This window comes from Oncorhynchus kisutch, linkage group LG17, assembly GCF_002021735.2.
Source record: "Oncorhynchus kisutch isolate 150728-3 linkage group LG17, Okis_V2, whole genome shotgun sequence".
Taxonomy (NCBI): Eukaryota; Metazoa; Chordata; class Actinopteri; order Salmoniformes; family Salmonidae; genus Oncorhynchus; species Oncorhynchus kisutch.
The window spans coordinates 60785174-60797487 of NC_034190.2; the positions used below are offsets into that span (position 1 = coordinate 60785174).

Consider the following 12314-nt stretch of genomic DNA (forward strand, 5'->3'; position numbering starts at 1 on the left):
CTTGGAGGGATTATGATAATATTCCACATTGTGCTCGGCGTGATGCACAGGAAATTCAATACTCAAAAGGTTAATGCAATCAATTAGGATGACAAAGGAGTAAAGTAAAACCCTCCTGCTCGCTGAAAAAAGAGACAGGGGAAAAAAGGGTGGAGAAAAGGTATTGAAAGCTTGAATGGATCCGCTGAGAGAAAAGAGGCACTCAAAAAGAGAGAAAAATAGCATTTACTCTGTGTACCCTTCAAAGCCAACTCTGTGCAACAAACACACACACCACCATCATCATGCACAACCACACACACACGCACAAACACACACACCACCATCATGCACCACCACACACACAAGCACAAACACACACACCACCATCATGCACAACCACACACACACACACACAAATTGTGAATTACATCATTTAGCATTTGACAAATGTACCTTTAACAATAAAGGAACAACACTTGTCTTTGAAGGTAATCGGACACACTAAGCTCGGGAAAATGGATCCAATGCTAGAAGCATGGCTCTCAATTAATAATGCTGTGGATGTTCTATGGACGTTCCAAGTCAGGTTTTTGCTCAATACTTCCTTTTTGTGTGTGTATTGTTGCGTGGATTGAATATTAAACAACAGTTGGGGTCTACAACTGTGCACGTGAATTATATCTTTTGTTATTTAAATAGAAGTTACAATCCTACACAACACAAAGGAGTCTCATCATTGCAGATAAATGGATAAACTTGGATGGCGGCGTTGAGCTCTTGCAACCGTTGTAATAATCCATATTACCTTTTCTAGACTGTGGCTCAGTCTGTCAGAGTGCTGATGTATTAATCACATTCTCTGTGGCTAATGTTAGTATTATTAGAGGCTGGGTTGGCAATACTTCACTAACATTTGCCACACCAATTTTTTTGCAGATGCAAGACGAAAAGCCTAAAACCAAGTACGGAACAGGACAACAACATCACGATAATAGCCACCACACACACACACACACACACACACACACACACACACACACACACACACATATAGAAAAATAAACATACTCAGCAGTTTGTGGCTTGGGGGAGAAAAGGCCGCAGAATACTTTTTCCTCTCGTTTCTAACAACATCAAGACAATGTGCCATATCTTCATACAATTACACAACTCAAAGTCCCAGACAGAACTAACATTTCACAATCTTGATCATACCTGCACAAGCAAAAGACCTCAAAGTACAGTACTAAGAACAATATCCTCCCTTAAAAGGTTTTCCACTACTAATTGACCTGTTGCAACAACGTTTAGAATTCAGTCAGTGTCTACTTGAGTAACTGGCAAAGGAGAAGACAATTTCCTACATTTGCACAACCTTTCCAACTTAAGTCTGTCGGTGTTCCGAATGTTACAAGGAAAGAGTGAATTTAGAGGAAAAGCATTGTGTCTGGTTGGTGTTGTTCTATCATAGACACGGCACTAAAATCATTCATAAAGACCTGGGATTAAAACGGTTGTTTAGATGTCAATTCTACACAATGCTTTCAGCTCTTTTCCACAAACAATAACTACAGCATTCAGACTTGGTGTGTGCAAGTGAGGAGGTGGACATCGAAAGACAAAAGCCAGGGCTACGCGGTAACCAGGGCTACGCGGTAACCAGGGCTTTACATTTGGACCATAAGATATTTCACTTTTTCAGAGGCACAACTGCTGTAATTTGACCTACATCACATTTTTCTGTTTGGGCATTTCTCGGGGCCGCCAGCCACGTCACAGAAACAATGGGCCAAAATGGGCTTTGAAGTCGAGGCTGAATGAAAGCGGAGGGGCCGACACATGAAATGCCCTCACAGCTGGGCGGCCCCCAGTCAAAAGAAAAACAAATACTTTGAACGAGAGGGGGACACGCCGCTCCTGTCTGAGGCTTCCTAAGGCCCTGAGCCGCCACCGGGAGGTGGGCTTTCATGACGTGCCCGTAATGATGGATGGATTCGGAGGAAAGTCTATTCACATGGAGATGTTACATCATAAATATTTACACAAGGCTGCCGTTTCCATGTAGCCTTTGCTTGTTTTGACACACTGGAAAAATTCAAAAGGCCAAAAAATGGAAGAGCGAGAGAAAATAGGAAAATGAGGGGGCGGCGGCTTCTTTTTGTTGTTGTTATCGTTGAGATATTACATCGACTTTTTCTCTGTCTCTAAGAGACAAATGGTATGCTTCTCCTGCAGGACGATGGAGTTTATTTAGCTACTCCAGTTCATGACTAGGCAAACAAATAAGCCACAGATGTTTTTGTAGAATCATGACAAAAAAAAGTCCACCATTTCAGAGGGATGTTGTTATTAACCATACAACTTATCCCAACACTATTACAATGTTCTAAATCACAATACTTTACCCCTTATGCTTTTGTTAAGAAATGTAACATAAAGGAATAAACCGTAAAGGAGAGCTGTGCCTGCACAATGCAAAAAGAAAGCCACATTTTTGGCACTTCAAGCCTATCGCTAACAAACTCGCACACTCCTTTTTGAGAGCCTGCGCGTTCAAGAACGGCAAAGAGGAGAGAAAAGGGAGCCGGCAGTTTTGTTGTTGGTAAGCAGCCCTACAAAATTCTTCACAGCGAGCACAATTAAAAGCCTCTGACTCCCCAAAGGAAGCCCCAGAACCAATGAAAACAAATTTGCCAGTTTAATTTTCCTCCCACTGTTTAAGAGAGAGGGGGAATCCAGTCTGGGAGTCTTCTCCTCCACCCCAGTTCTCTGGGAGCTTTGTGGAAAGGGGGAAAGGCATGCAGGCCCGATGTTGGAGCCAGTTGGGCTTTCTGATTAGCTGAATTAAATATATCAAAACCCAATTAAGCTAACTATACTCCAGCTATTCAGGTTGAAGGCGAGGGGAGAGTCGGGTCAGGATGCGAGGGCTGCTGTAGTTGGCACACACTTGCTTCACTGGGCCTCCCAAAGCACCCTGCGTATTGGAGAGAAGGAAATCATCCTCCCCTTCATATTACAGTCTCCCAGGCTAATCAACCTTTCCAAATCGGCAGAGAAATTAAGAAAAAAGCTTCCCGAAAGACAGCAGCTGTAGAGCGGTCTGTCTCACTGCGATGCTAAAACATCCACTATGCGCGCAGTTTTGAGCAACAATCTTGAAGGAAAACTTACAGAAGGTTCAACCATGAACACATTCCCAGGCGTTTCTTTAGATAATGGCAAACACTTAATTTGCACAGAAGTAGCTAGTTAGTTATGCTAACTTTAGCTAGTTATCTAAGCAAACGAGAATGTTTAGAATGCCATGGCTGAATGCCTCTAGTTTAAACTCTAATTTCCCACAATGATTTTAATCAGAAGAGGACATCCATTCCATTTAGCTACTGTTTTTGTTGCAGTTATCAGGTCAAAATATTTATGCAAATGATCCCAATTCTAGTTGCAGCTTGTGACTAATTCATGTTGAAGAAAATGGATAAGTAGCCTAGGCTCGATATAATAGCTCTATTATATTTTAAATGATCTCAGACCTGGCTGATCTGTTGTTATTGTCTCGGAATATAGTTTATTTTGTGTTTTCTTCCCCTATAATCAAAATATACACACACACACACACACACATATATAAACCTACAACCCAATGTGATGTGTTTTTTACTTGAAACATCTTAAATTTGGGTTTAAAAAAAATACTTGTTTGACAGCCCTACTACTAACATTCCCGTAAATTGAAAGACACCATGGCTTGTCCTAGTCTCAACCTGTGTTACTAACATTCACTTTACACCTAGTATATCCTGTAAGTTGAAAGATACAGGTTCTCGTAGGCTATGCTTCAAGGCTCTATAAGACTTCATGAATGTGTACGCAGTGGTTATGAAGGTGTTATATAGTCCTAGAAGTTACAATTATAATGCCTCTAGTTGGTGCATCCATTAATATGGATTAATTAAAGTAACATCAATCTGGAGACGTATTTGGGCCCTGATTGATGCCGAGAGTGTCTCTTCCCTCCACTCTTTGACTGACGCCACCAAGACAAAGAAGTGTGGTGCAGCCCCGTCTTAATTCACAGGCATGCCACCCCCCGGTGACATTAAGGGTCCTCACTTTGACATGAGACAGCCCACGGTGTCACTTCTGAATGTACAGATCCCTCTTGACTAGGAAGCCAGGGGCAAGGGCTGTTGTGTGCATCCTCATGACAGACTCCTACATCAGCATTGTGCTCTACCAGCTAACATCATTAGCACAGAAGGTTTTGTTTCAGAAAAAAAAGCAACCCAGTTTCTACAAGTCACAAGTCATTAACGTCCTCTGAACAATCAACATGTACAAGCTCGTTTTTTTATTGGTTAGATAGTATTGTGAGTTTCTGACAATGGCGTACAAGTTAGGGACAACTATTTAATACTGTGGCTCTTATTTCTTGGTTAAAAGGTTGTAAATTGACTCAAAGGTTTATAACAACATAATGACTACTAATGGTGGCAAAAGTCATCTGTATTTACCCTTCTGCATCTAATGGTTGGAGTAATTACTAGTAATTAGTGAATGACATTCAATGGAACCATTAGAAAATTATGCCTGGGAGATTATGGGGTAACACTTGACATAAGGGCTACATAAAACATTCATAACCTGCACATATCACATTCATAAGCAGTATATTCAACAACCGCAAAAACTAATAACAACATCAACTTGCAGTTGCTGTGATAAGTTGTACGAAATGCTTATGTACTGCTATGAATGCTGTAGGTATGGGATATGAATGTCTTATGAAGTCCTTAAGTAGGTAACCTGCATGTAATATTTTAGCATGCTTAGTTACAATTTACCCCTAAAACGCCCAAAACCAGGCAAACCTAAACTATTGTCATTATGACAACCAACCTTGCAAGTGACAAGTGACAAGTGACATACTGCATACTTTGAATGTTTGTTATGTAAATGTCGTTTTATGAACATTCATAATGTAGCTCACATAACAATCTCTTAGTAATGACCTTCTATCCTAAAGAGTCTTTGCATCTTATGTCAACTTATAGCAATGACAATTAATTAACCTAAACAATGGTTTGTGTCAGAGCAATGCCATAACATAACATGTGTCATAACATAAGTCAGTTTTCATAAGAGGACACAACCGCGTATGGCATCTGTTATGTCATTACTATGCAGATGTTATGTATCCTCTTATGACAGGGCTTCAAGTATGTCTCGTTCTCTTGACTTGATAAAGCACTATCACTAAGAGATGATCACTAATGTATCTTTTACTGTATGTAGCCTTATGTATTTTTTTTAAGTCAAACATTTATGGGTGGAGTGTCCTTATACCACTATGTTTCCAGCTCTAGCACTACCTGGAAAGGGTCATATAAGGGTACACTCACAGGTAATAGCTCTGTCTGCACCATATTACATGGTACCAAGAGCAGAAGAACACTGACTGCATATATGATCATAGCCCCAGCCATTTCATGCTGTGAATGCCGATACATCAGGGCATATGTACAGTGTACGACATCACTGTGAGTTAATCAGCTGGAAAATAAAACGGTGGGATTCTAATAAGTAATTTGTCAATTTTTACAACCCCAGACACATTGATCCATGGTGATTAATGAAGATGCTTGATATTGTTGTAGATATGAACAGGGGAGAATGTGGTGGCAGTAATCAGTCATGCGGTATATTTGTCCTACCTCGTTTTCTCTTCCAGCATGGGACCAAGTCACTCCATATAGACTTACTTCATCTAAGAAAGAGGGGAGAGAGGTGTGTGTGTGATGGGGTAACATTAAAGCCCAACAATCATCTATTACAGTATCTACATATACAGTATCAGTCAAAAGTTTGGTCACACCTACTTATTCAAGGGTTTCTCTTTATTTTTACTATTTTCTACATTGTAGAATAATAGTGAAAACATCAAAACTATGAAATGACACATATGGAATCATGTAGTAAACAAAAATGTGTTTAACAAATCTAAATATATTTTATATTTGAGATCCTTCAAAGTAGCCAGCCTTTGCCTTGATGACAGCTTTGCACACTCTTGGCATTCTCTCAACCAGCATCACCTGGAATACTTTTCCAACAGTCTTGAAGGAGTTCCCACATATGCTGAGCACTTGTTGGCTGCTTTTCCTTCACTCCACAGTCCAACTCATCCCAAACCATCTCAATTGGGTTGAGGTCGGGTGATTGTGGAGGCCAGGTCATCTAATGCAACACTCCATCACTCTCCATCTTGGTCAAATAGCCCTTACACAGCCTGGAGGTGTGTTGGGTCATTGTCCTGTTGAAAAACAGTCCCACTAAGCGCAAACCAGATGGGAGGATGTATTGCTGCAGAATGCTGAGGTAACCATGCTGGTTAAGTGTGCCTTGAATTCTAAATAGATCACTGACAGTGTCACCAGCAAAGCACCTCCACACCATCACACCTCCTCCTCCATGTTTCACGGTGGGAACCACACATGCGGAGATCATCCGTTCACCTACTCTGCGTCTCACAAAGACACGGCGGTTGGAACCAAAAATCTCAAATTTGGACAGATTTCGACCAGTCTAAAGTCCTCATGAGAGTGAGTTTCATCATAGCGCTTTTGCGACTGCACTTGAAGAAAGTTCTTCATATTTTCCGGATTGTCTGACCTTCATGTCTTAAAGTAATGATGGACTGTCGTTTCTCTTTGCTTATTTGAGCTGTTCTTGCCATAATATGGACTTGGTCTTTTACCAAATAGGGCTATCTTCTGTATACCACCCCTACCATGTCACAACATAACTGATTGGCTCAAACACATTTAGAAGGAAATAAATTCCACAAATGAACTTTTAACAAGGAACACCTGCTAATTGAAATGCATTCCAGGTGACTACCTAATGAAGCTGGTTGAGAGAATGCCAAGATTGTGCAAAGCTGTCATCAAGGCAAAGGGTGGCTACTTTGAAGAATCTCAAATATAAAATAAATGTTTTTTTGGTTACTACATGATTCCATATGTGTTATTTCATAGTTTTGATGTCTTCACTATTATTCTACAATATAACAATAGTAACAATAAAGAGAAACCCTTGGATGAGTAGGTGTTTCCAAACTTTTGACTGGTACTGTACATATAAAGAAATATATATATTAGAAGGTCCATTCTCTGCACATCTCTGATGGGCAAATTAAAAATAAATGTTAAGACTAATTGAAGGGTACCTACATAAGGACTTCATAGCTCAGTCATAACCCATGCATACAGCATTCTTAAGCAGTACATAAGCATGCTAAAATGACTGTGGACAACTGAATATTTTAATCATCGCTTTTCTTATGAACGAAGTATGTATGGATTATGAATGTGTTATAAAGTCCTTATGTCGGTACCCTCCATTTAAAGTGTTACCAAGGCAGGTGTACTTCAGCTGAATGGCCCTTTACACTGAGTCAGAATGTAGAGATAAAAAGAGGGAGGGGGATGGGGGAATGGTTTAACAGTTGACAGAGTCCCATCTTCAATTCAACAGTGGGGAGCAGGTGCGATCTCCGGTTAACCAGTTTTGTGAATATTTCAGCACAGCTTGCCAATGATAATTTACTTAGAATCAGTAATCCCACAATCAGATTGAAGGGTGTGAATTTATTTGCCAATAACATTGAAGGTCTAGTTAGCCAAGGCCTGCTCAACACATTCATGGAGAATGTGAAATTAGGTCAAACGTGATCTCTTTCCCTTATGGCAACAGTCATATGATACAGGTGCAAAACATTTCAAATGACATGGTGCAACATTGTAGATGTGAGACATGGTAAGGTCATAACGTTATACAGAAGAGACACTTTAAGCAGGGGTTTGAAGGATGCGAATTTCAAAAAAATCCAGAGGTTTCTGAAAAATCCTGCTATAAACGTAAAACAAGGATTATGTCCCAGCCATATAACGCCTATAACAAAAAATATACAAAAATATGAATATGTGTATTTAAGCGTACAGTTGGCTATACTTCATGAATGACATTCAAAGCCCACTGAACTGTATAGTACCCAGCCATTGGCAAAGACAGAAACTTACTTAGGCAGAACCAGTTGAGTCACTGCAACTTCTCAACAAAGTTTCCTAACCTTGAGAGCACAGTGAGGCCAAAACACAATAATAATTCTAACCTGATCTTCCTACTTATTTTCTATCTCCCCTCAGCAACCTAACTTCTACTCGGCAACAGTGCAGTTATTAATTCATAAGGCACTAATTAGTTCTTTGTTTAATTTTGTGTTAAACAGACTGACCAGAATGATAACGACTCGCACTGTAGCGCTTCAGTCCCATGCCGCTCCTGTTTGCTACAACAAGGGAGCATCGTGCGACTAGCATGATGAACCCAATTCCCTTCTAAGTTGCACTTCATTAAGTCAAAATGTGACAAGGAGCTTAGAGGAGGAACTGGCAGATCTGATCATACATAACAATGCAGGCCCAGTAAGTTTGGAAAGGGAGGGGTGGGCAAGGGGGGGCTGTGGATTCCAGCATGCATGTTGCTAATTTTCTATTTTCAACCCTTGGGGGACGTCTTTCATTTTCCTTTAATTGTTTTTGTTCAGGGCTGCAGTGTCCTCTTTTTAAATTGCAGCTCCTATCAACTCCCCTGATCAAACCCCTGTGCAACATCTCAGACAGACGAGTAAACAACAGGGTTGCCCTTTTCCACGGCGGGGTCACGGACAGAATGCGCCCGGTAAATAGGTGACACCTTTATACCACACATAGCCCTACAGTATAAGATACAGGCTAACAGAGTGAAAACTAGCGTGAGATGTCAGAATGGCAGTAACAATGAAACAGAACTTGAAACATAAGTTTTTGGCGTTGTAAGTAGAAAAACCTGCTGAACCACACCAAACGCAAGGTACAGAAGACGTCTAAAACACAGGAATGTGACAAGGTTGTCCCAACACCACATATTAGTCATACACTATACACTACATGACAAAAAGGATGTGGACACCTACTTGTTGAACCCTCATTTCAAAATCATGGGCAATAATATGGAGTTGGTCACCCCTTTGCTGCTATAACAGCCTCCACTCTTCTGGGAAGGCTTTCCAGTAGGCTTTGGAAGATTTCTGCGGGGACTTGCTTCCGTTCAGCCACATGAGCATTCGTGAGGTCGGGCACTGATGTTGGGCGATTAGACCTGGCTCGCAGTCGGTATTCCAATTCATCCCAAAGGTGTTTGATGGGGTTGAGGTCAGGGCACGTTCTCAGATTCGCAGATTCGCCTGTCAGACTGCCAGATGGTGAAACGTGATTCATCACTCCAGAGAACATGTTTCCACTGCTCCAGTGTCCAATGGCGGTGAGCTTTACACCACTCGAGCCGACGCTTGGCATTGCCCATGGTGATCTTAGGCTTGTGTGCGGCTGCTCGGCCATGGAAACCTATTTTATAAAGCTCCAGACTAACAGTTATTGTGCTGACGTTGCTTCCAGAGGAAGTTTGAAACTTGGTAGTGAGTGTTGCAACCGAGGACAGATGATTTTTACGAGTTACGTACATCAGCACTCACGGTCCCATTCTGTGAGCTTGCGTGGCCTACCACTTCACAGCTGAGATGTTGTTGCTCCTAGAAGTTTCCACTTCACAATAACAGCGCTTACAGTTGACCGGTGCAGCTCAAGCAGGGCAGAAATTTGACATCCTATGATGGTGCTACGTTGAAAGTCACTGAGCTCTTCAGTAAGCCCATTCTATTGACAATGTTTGTCTATGGAGACTGCATGGCTGTGTGCTCGATTTTATACATCCGCCAGCAACAGGTGTGGCTGAAATAACCAAATCCACTAATTTGAAGGGTTGTCCACATACGTTTGTATATATACTGTATCTACTGTCGCTGAGTTAACAAAAAGGATATATTTTTATGACTTGAAGGTATTCCTCATACAATACTGTGCTCCACAGACAGTATTGTAACCAGTAGGCACTACACTAAATTACACTATCAATAGCACGTTAATTACATTTGACAAACATTGTCCTTGGCCTCAAGAAAAACAACAGTACATTCTTCTATGAAAGCAACAGAAGTGAAGCCCCACCAAGATGTTGTTTCTCCCTCTCCAACAATCTCCCTACTGGCTGAAGATGTGAAAAGCAGACGAGTAATTACACTGTATAATAGGCGAGATTGGCATTTTCAAAAGCATTTTCATGTGGATGGAAATTACATTGCACAGACTATTCTGTATTCACTGGTGCAGATAAATAAACAAGGCATGGAAGAGGGGGGGACCATAAAGAAGGCGCAGTACAATGGCAAGCAGGTCAGTAATTAGAAACTCTGTTTGCACAGTAATAATTTTAATATATTCATCAGGAAACAGGGCATGCCTAGCATGATAAAATCCCATCAAGGAGCATATCCTGGCTCTCTCTAAACCTTTCCGACAGACTGACAGCATACTGTGGAGAATCTCAGAGACAAAAAAATTGGTTTTCAAATGATAGCTAGGCCTTTCTTTTGAAAGGATACTCAGCATCATAACAGCTGACAGTATAAAATAACATGCAGATGCAACCTTTCGCTTATTGAATTGGTTGAGCAAAGGAGAATATATTGATTAGTGAGTAAAAGCACTTTAACAGCATTTTACTATCTTCCTACATTTATCTAAATGTGTACAGATCTGGTCTTTCTCCATGACATGGGAATGAATGCTATTTCGATTACAAAGCGTATAACCTTGTTTGTTATTGTGGGTGGTGGTGATGTTATGGAAATTATAGCAAATTGTTTAAAGGAGTCCTGACACGCAAAAACCTTGACCTCATGAAGCCATTTCCCAAACACAGAAGAATACATAATTGTAAGAGGAACCGAAGGAGGAGCGAGCGGTAATCACGGTCAACAACATTCTTGCTATAAGATTACTTTGTACAAAAATAGCTCCAATGAAGTATACCAGTGCACACACACCCAGAGTGCATGTTATGTTAATGTCATGAACACACCTAATGCAAACCAAATCTCCATAAAATATTTTAAATATTTTTTCTTTTAAAACATTAAGTCTGTGAACAAGTCAAGCTTATACATTGTACCTGAGTGTGTGTGGGTTTACAAATCGAACATAAAAATCAGGAACACACAGTCATTCCACTGAGCTGAACCACTTAAGATAACAATCCTCTTTGTTGTAATGATTGCCAAACTATTGTCTTTGTTTCCTGGTTCCATTTCTCACACATAAACTTAGAAACGTACAGTTTACATGACCCCAGCCCAAACACAAGCAATCGCTAATTACACAAACCAGAAGCTGCATACTACAAGAATAACCTTCTCAACAAATGACCCTCTCCTCAGTTTCTCCTGCTCTGTCTAATGCTACGTGGTCCTTCCCAAGTGACTTTTTGAATGGCCGCGGCACAATGAGAAATTGAACATTTACTTATTGACACTGCTCATGCACATTTGACAACACCTAGTAGGCCCCCTTTTTTGGGCTGTCACTTCTCCCTCCTATTCTCCTAGGAGAGGAGCGAGCGGGGGCTCTGGGGCAGCTACATCTACAGTTCAGCCATACCCAGCCGTCCGCTCCTCGACTAATTTTTGTTGTCCCTCCCTTTGAAACCATGCAGGACTGTGGAATGGTGAGCAATGTGCAACAAGTGCCGGCGCCATGGAAACCCCAGTTTCCCCCCCAAAATATTCATTTTTATCCCTTTTGAGGACCTGTCACTGGCCAAAGCAAGCATCACACGACCCTGGGCCTGGCCGTGACAAAGCCTATTTTCTGCCTCCAAATTGATTGATTAAAAAAAAACTTTTTAGGAAAACCATGTTAAAGGACAAAAAAAGTGACACGCAGAAGAAAGGCCCAATCAGACGGTTTCCCTGGTAATATTGCACGGAAAAAGGAGAACAATATTATAATCGCTACAAAAGAAGGGTCAGGCCAAGCATGAAACTTGACAACAATAGTGATTAAGATGATGATTAAAAAAAAGCCAGTGATGTGGTTGGTAGGTTGAATTGAACAACATTTATAACCGCACAGTATTTTCTTTTTGGAATGATCATGCTTTTAGTCCATATGGCCCTTGTGATACTCATCCAACACACTTGTTGTACAACGTTATAGAACAAGAATCCACACTGAAAGATCCATTTGCTATTATAAACCGGGTAGTTTGGCTCCTGGATGCTGATTTGCTGAAAGACGTTTTTATATCAGACAATATACCACTGGTATGACGCAAAACTACTTGTTTACTGTTCTAATTACGTTGGTAACAAGGTTATAATAGCAATAAAGCACCTC

At 40.9% G+C, this 12314-nt stretch overlaps 1 protein-coding gene across 1 annotated transcript in view; it reads right to left on the reverse strand.

The window, feature by feature from the left end:
* The window catches only part of casz1 (castor zinc finger 1), a 246598-nt gene that overhangs the window by 110554 nt on the left and 123730 nt on the right, over nucleotides 1–12314 (reverse strand). The window contains exon 4 of the mRNA XM_031794213.1: nucleotides 5697–5749. The gene's annotated coding sequence lies outside the window, so the exon portion shown is untranslated. The remainder of the gene's footprint in view (nucleotides 1–5696; nucleotides 5750–12314) is intronic.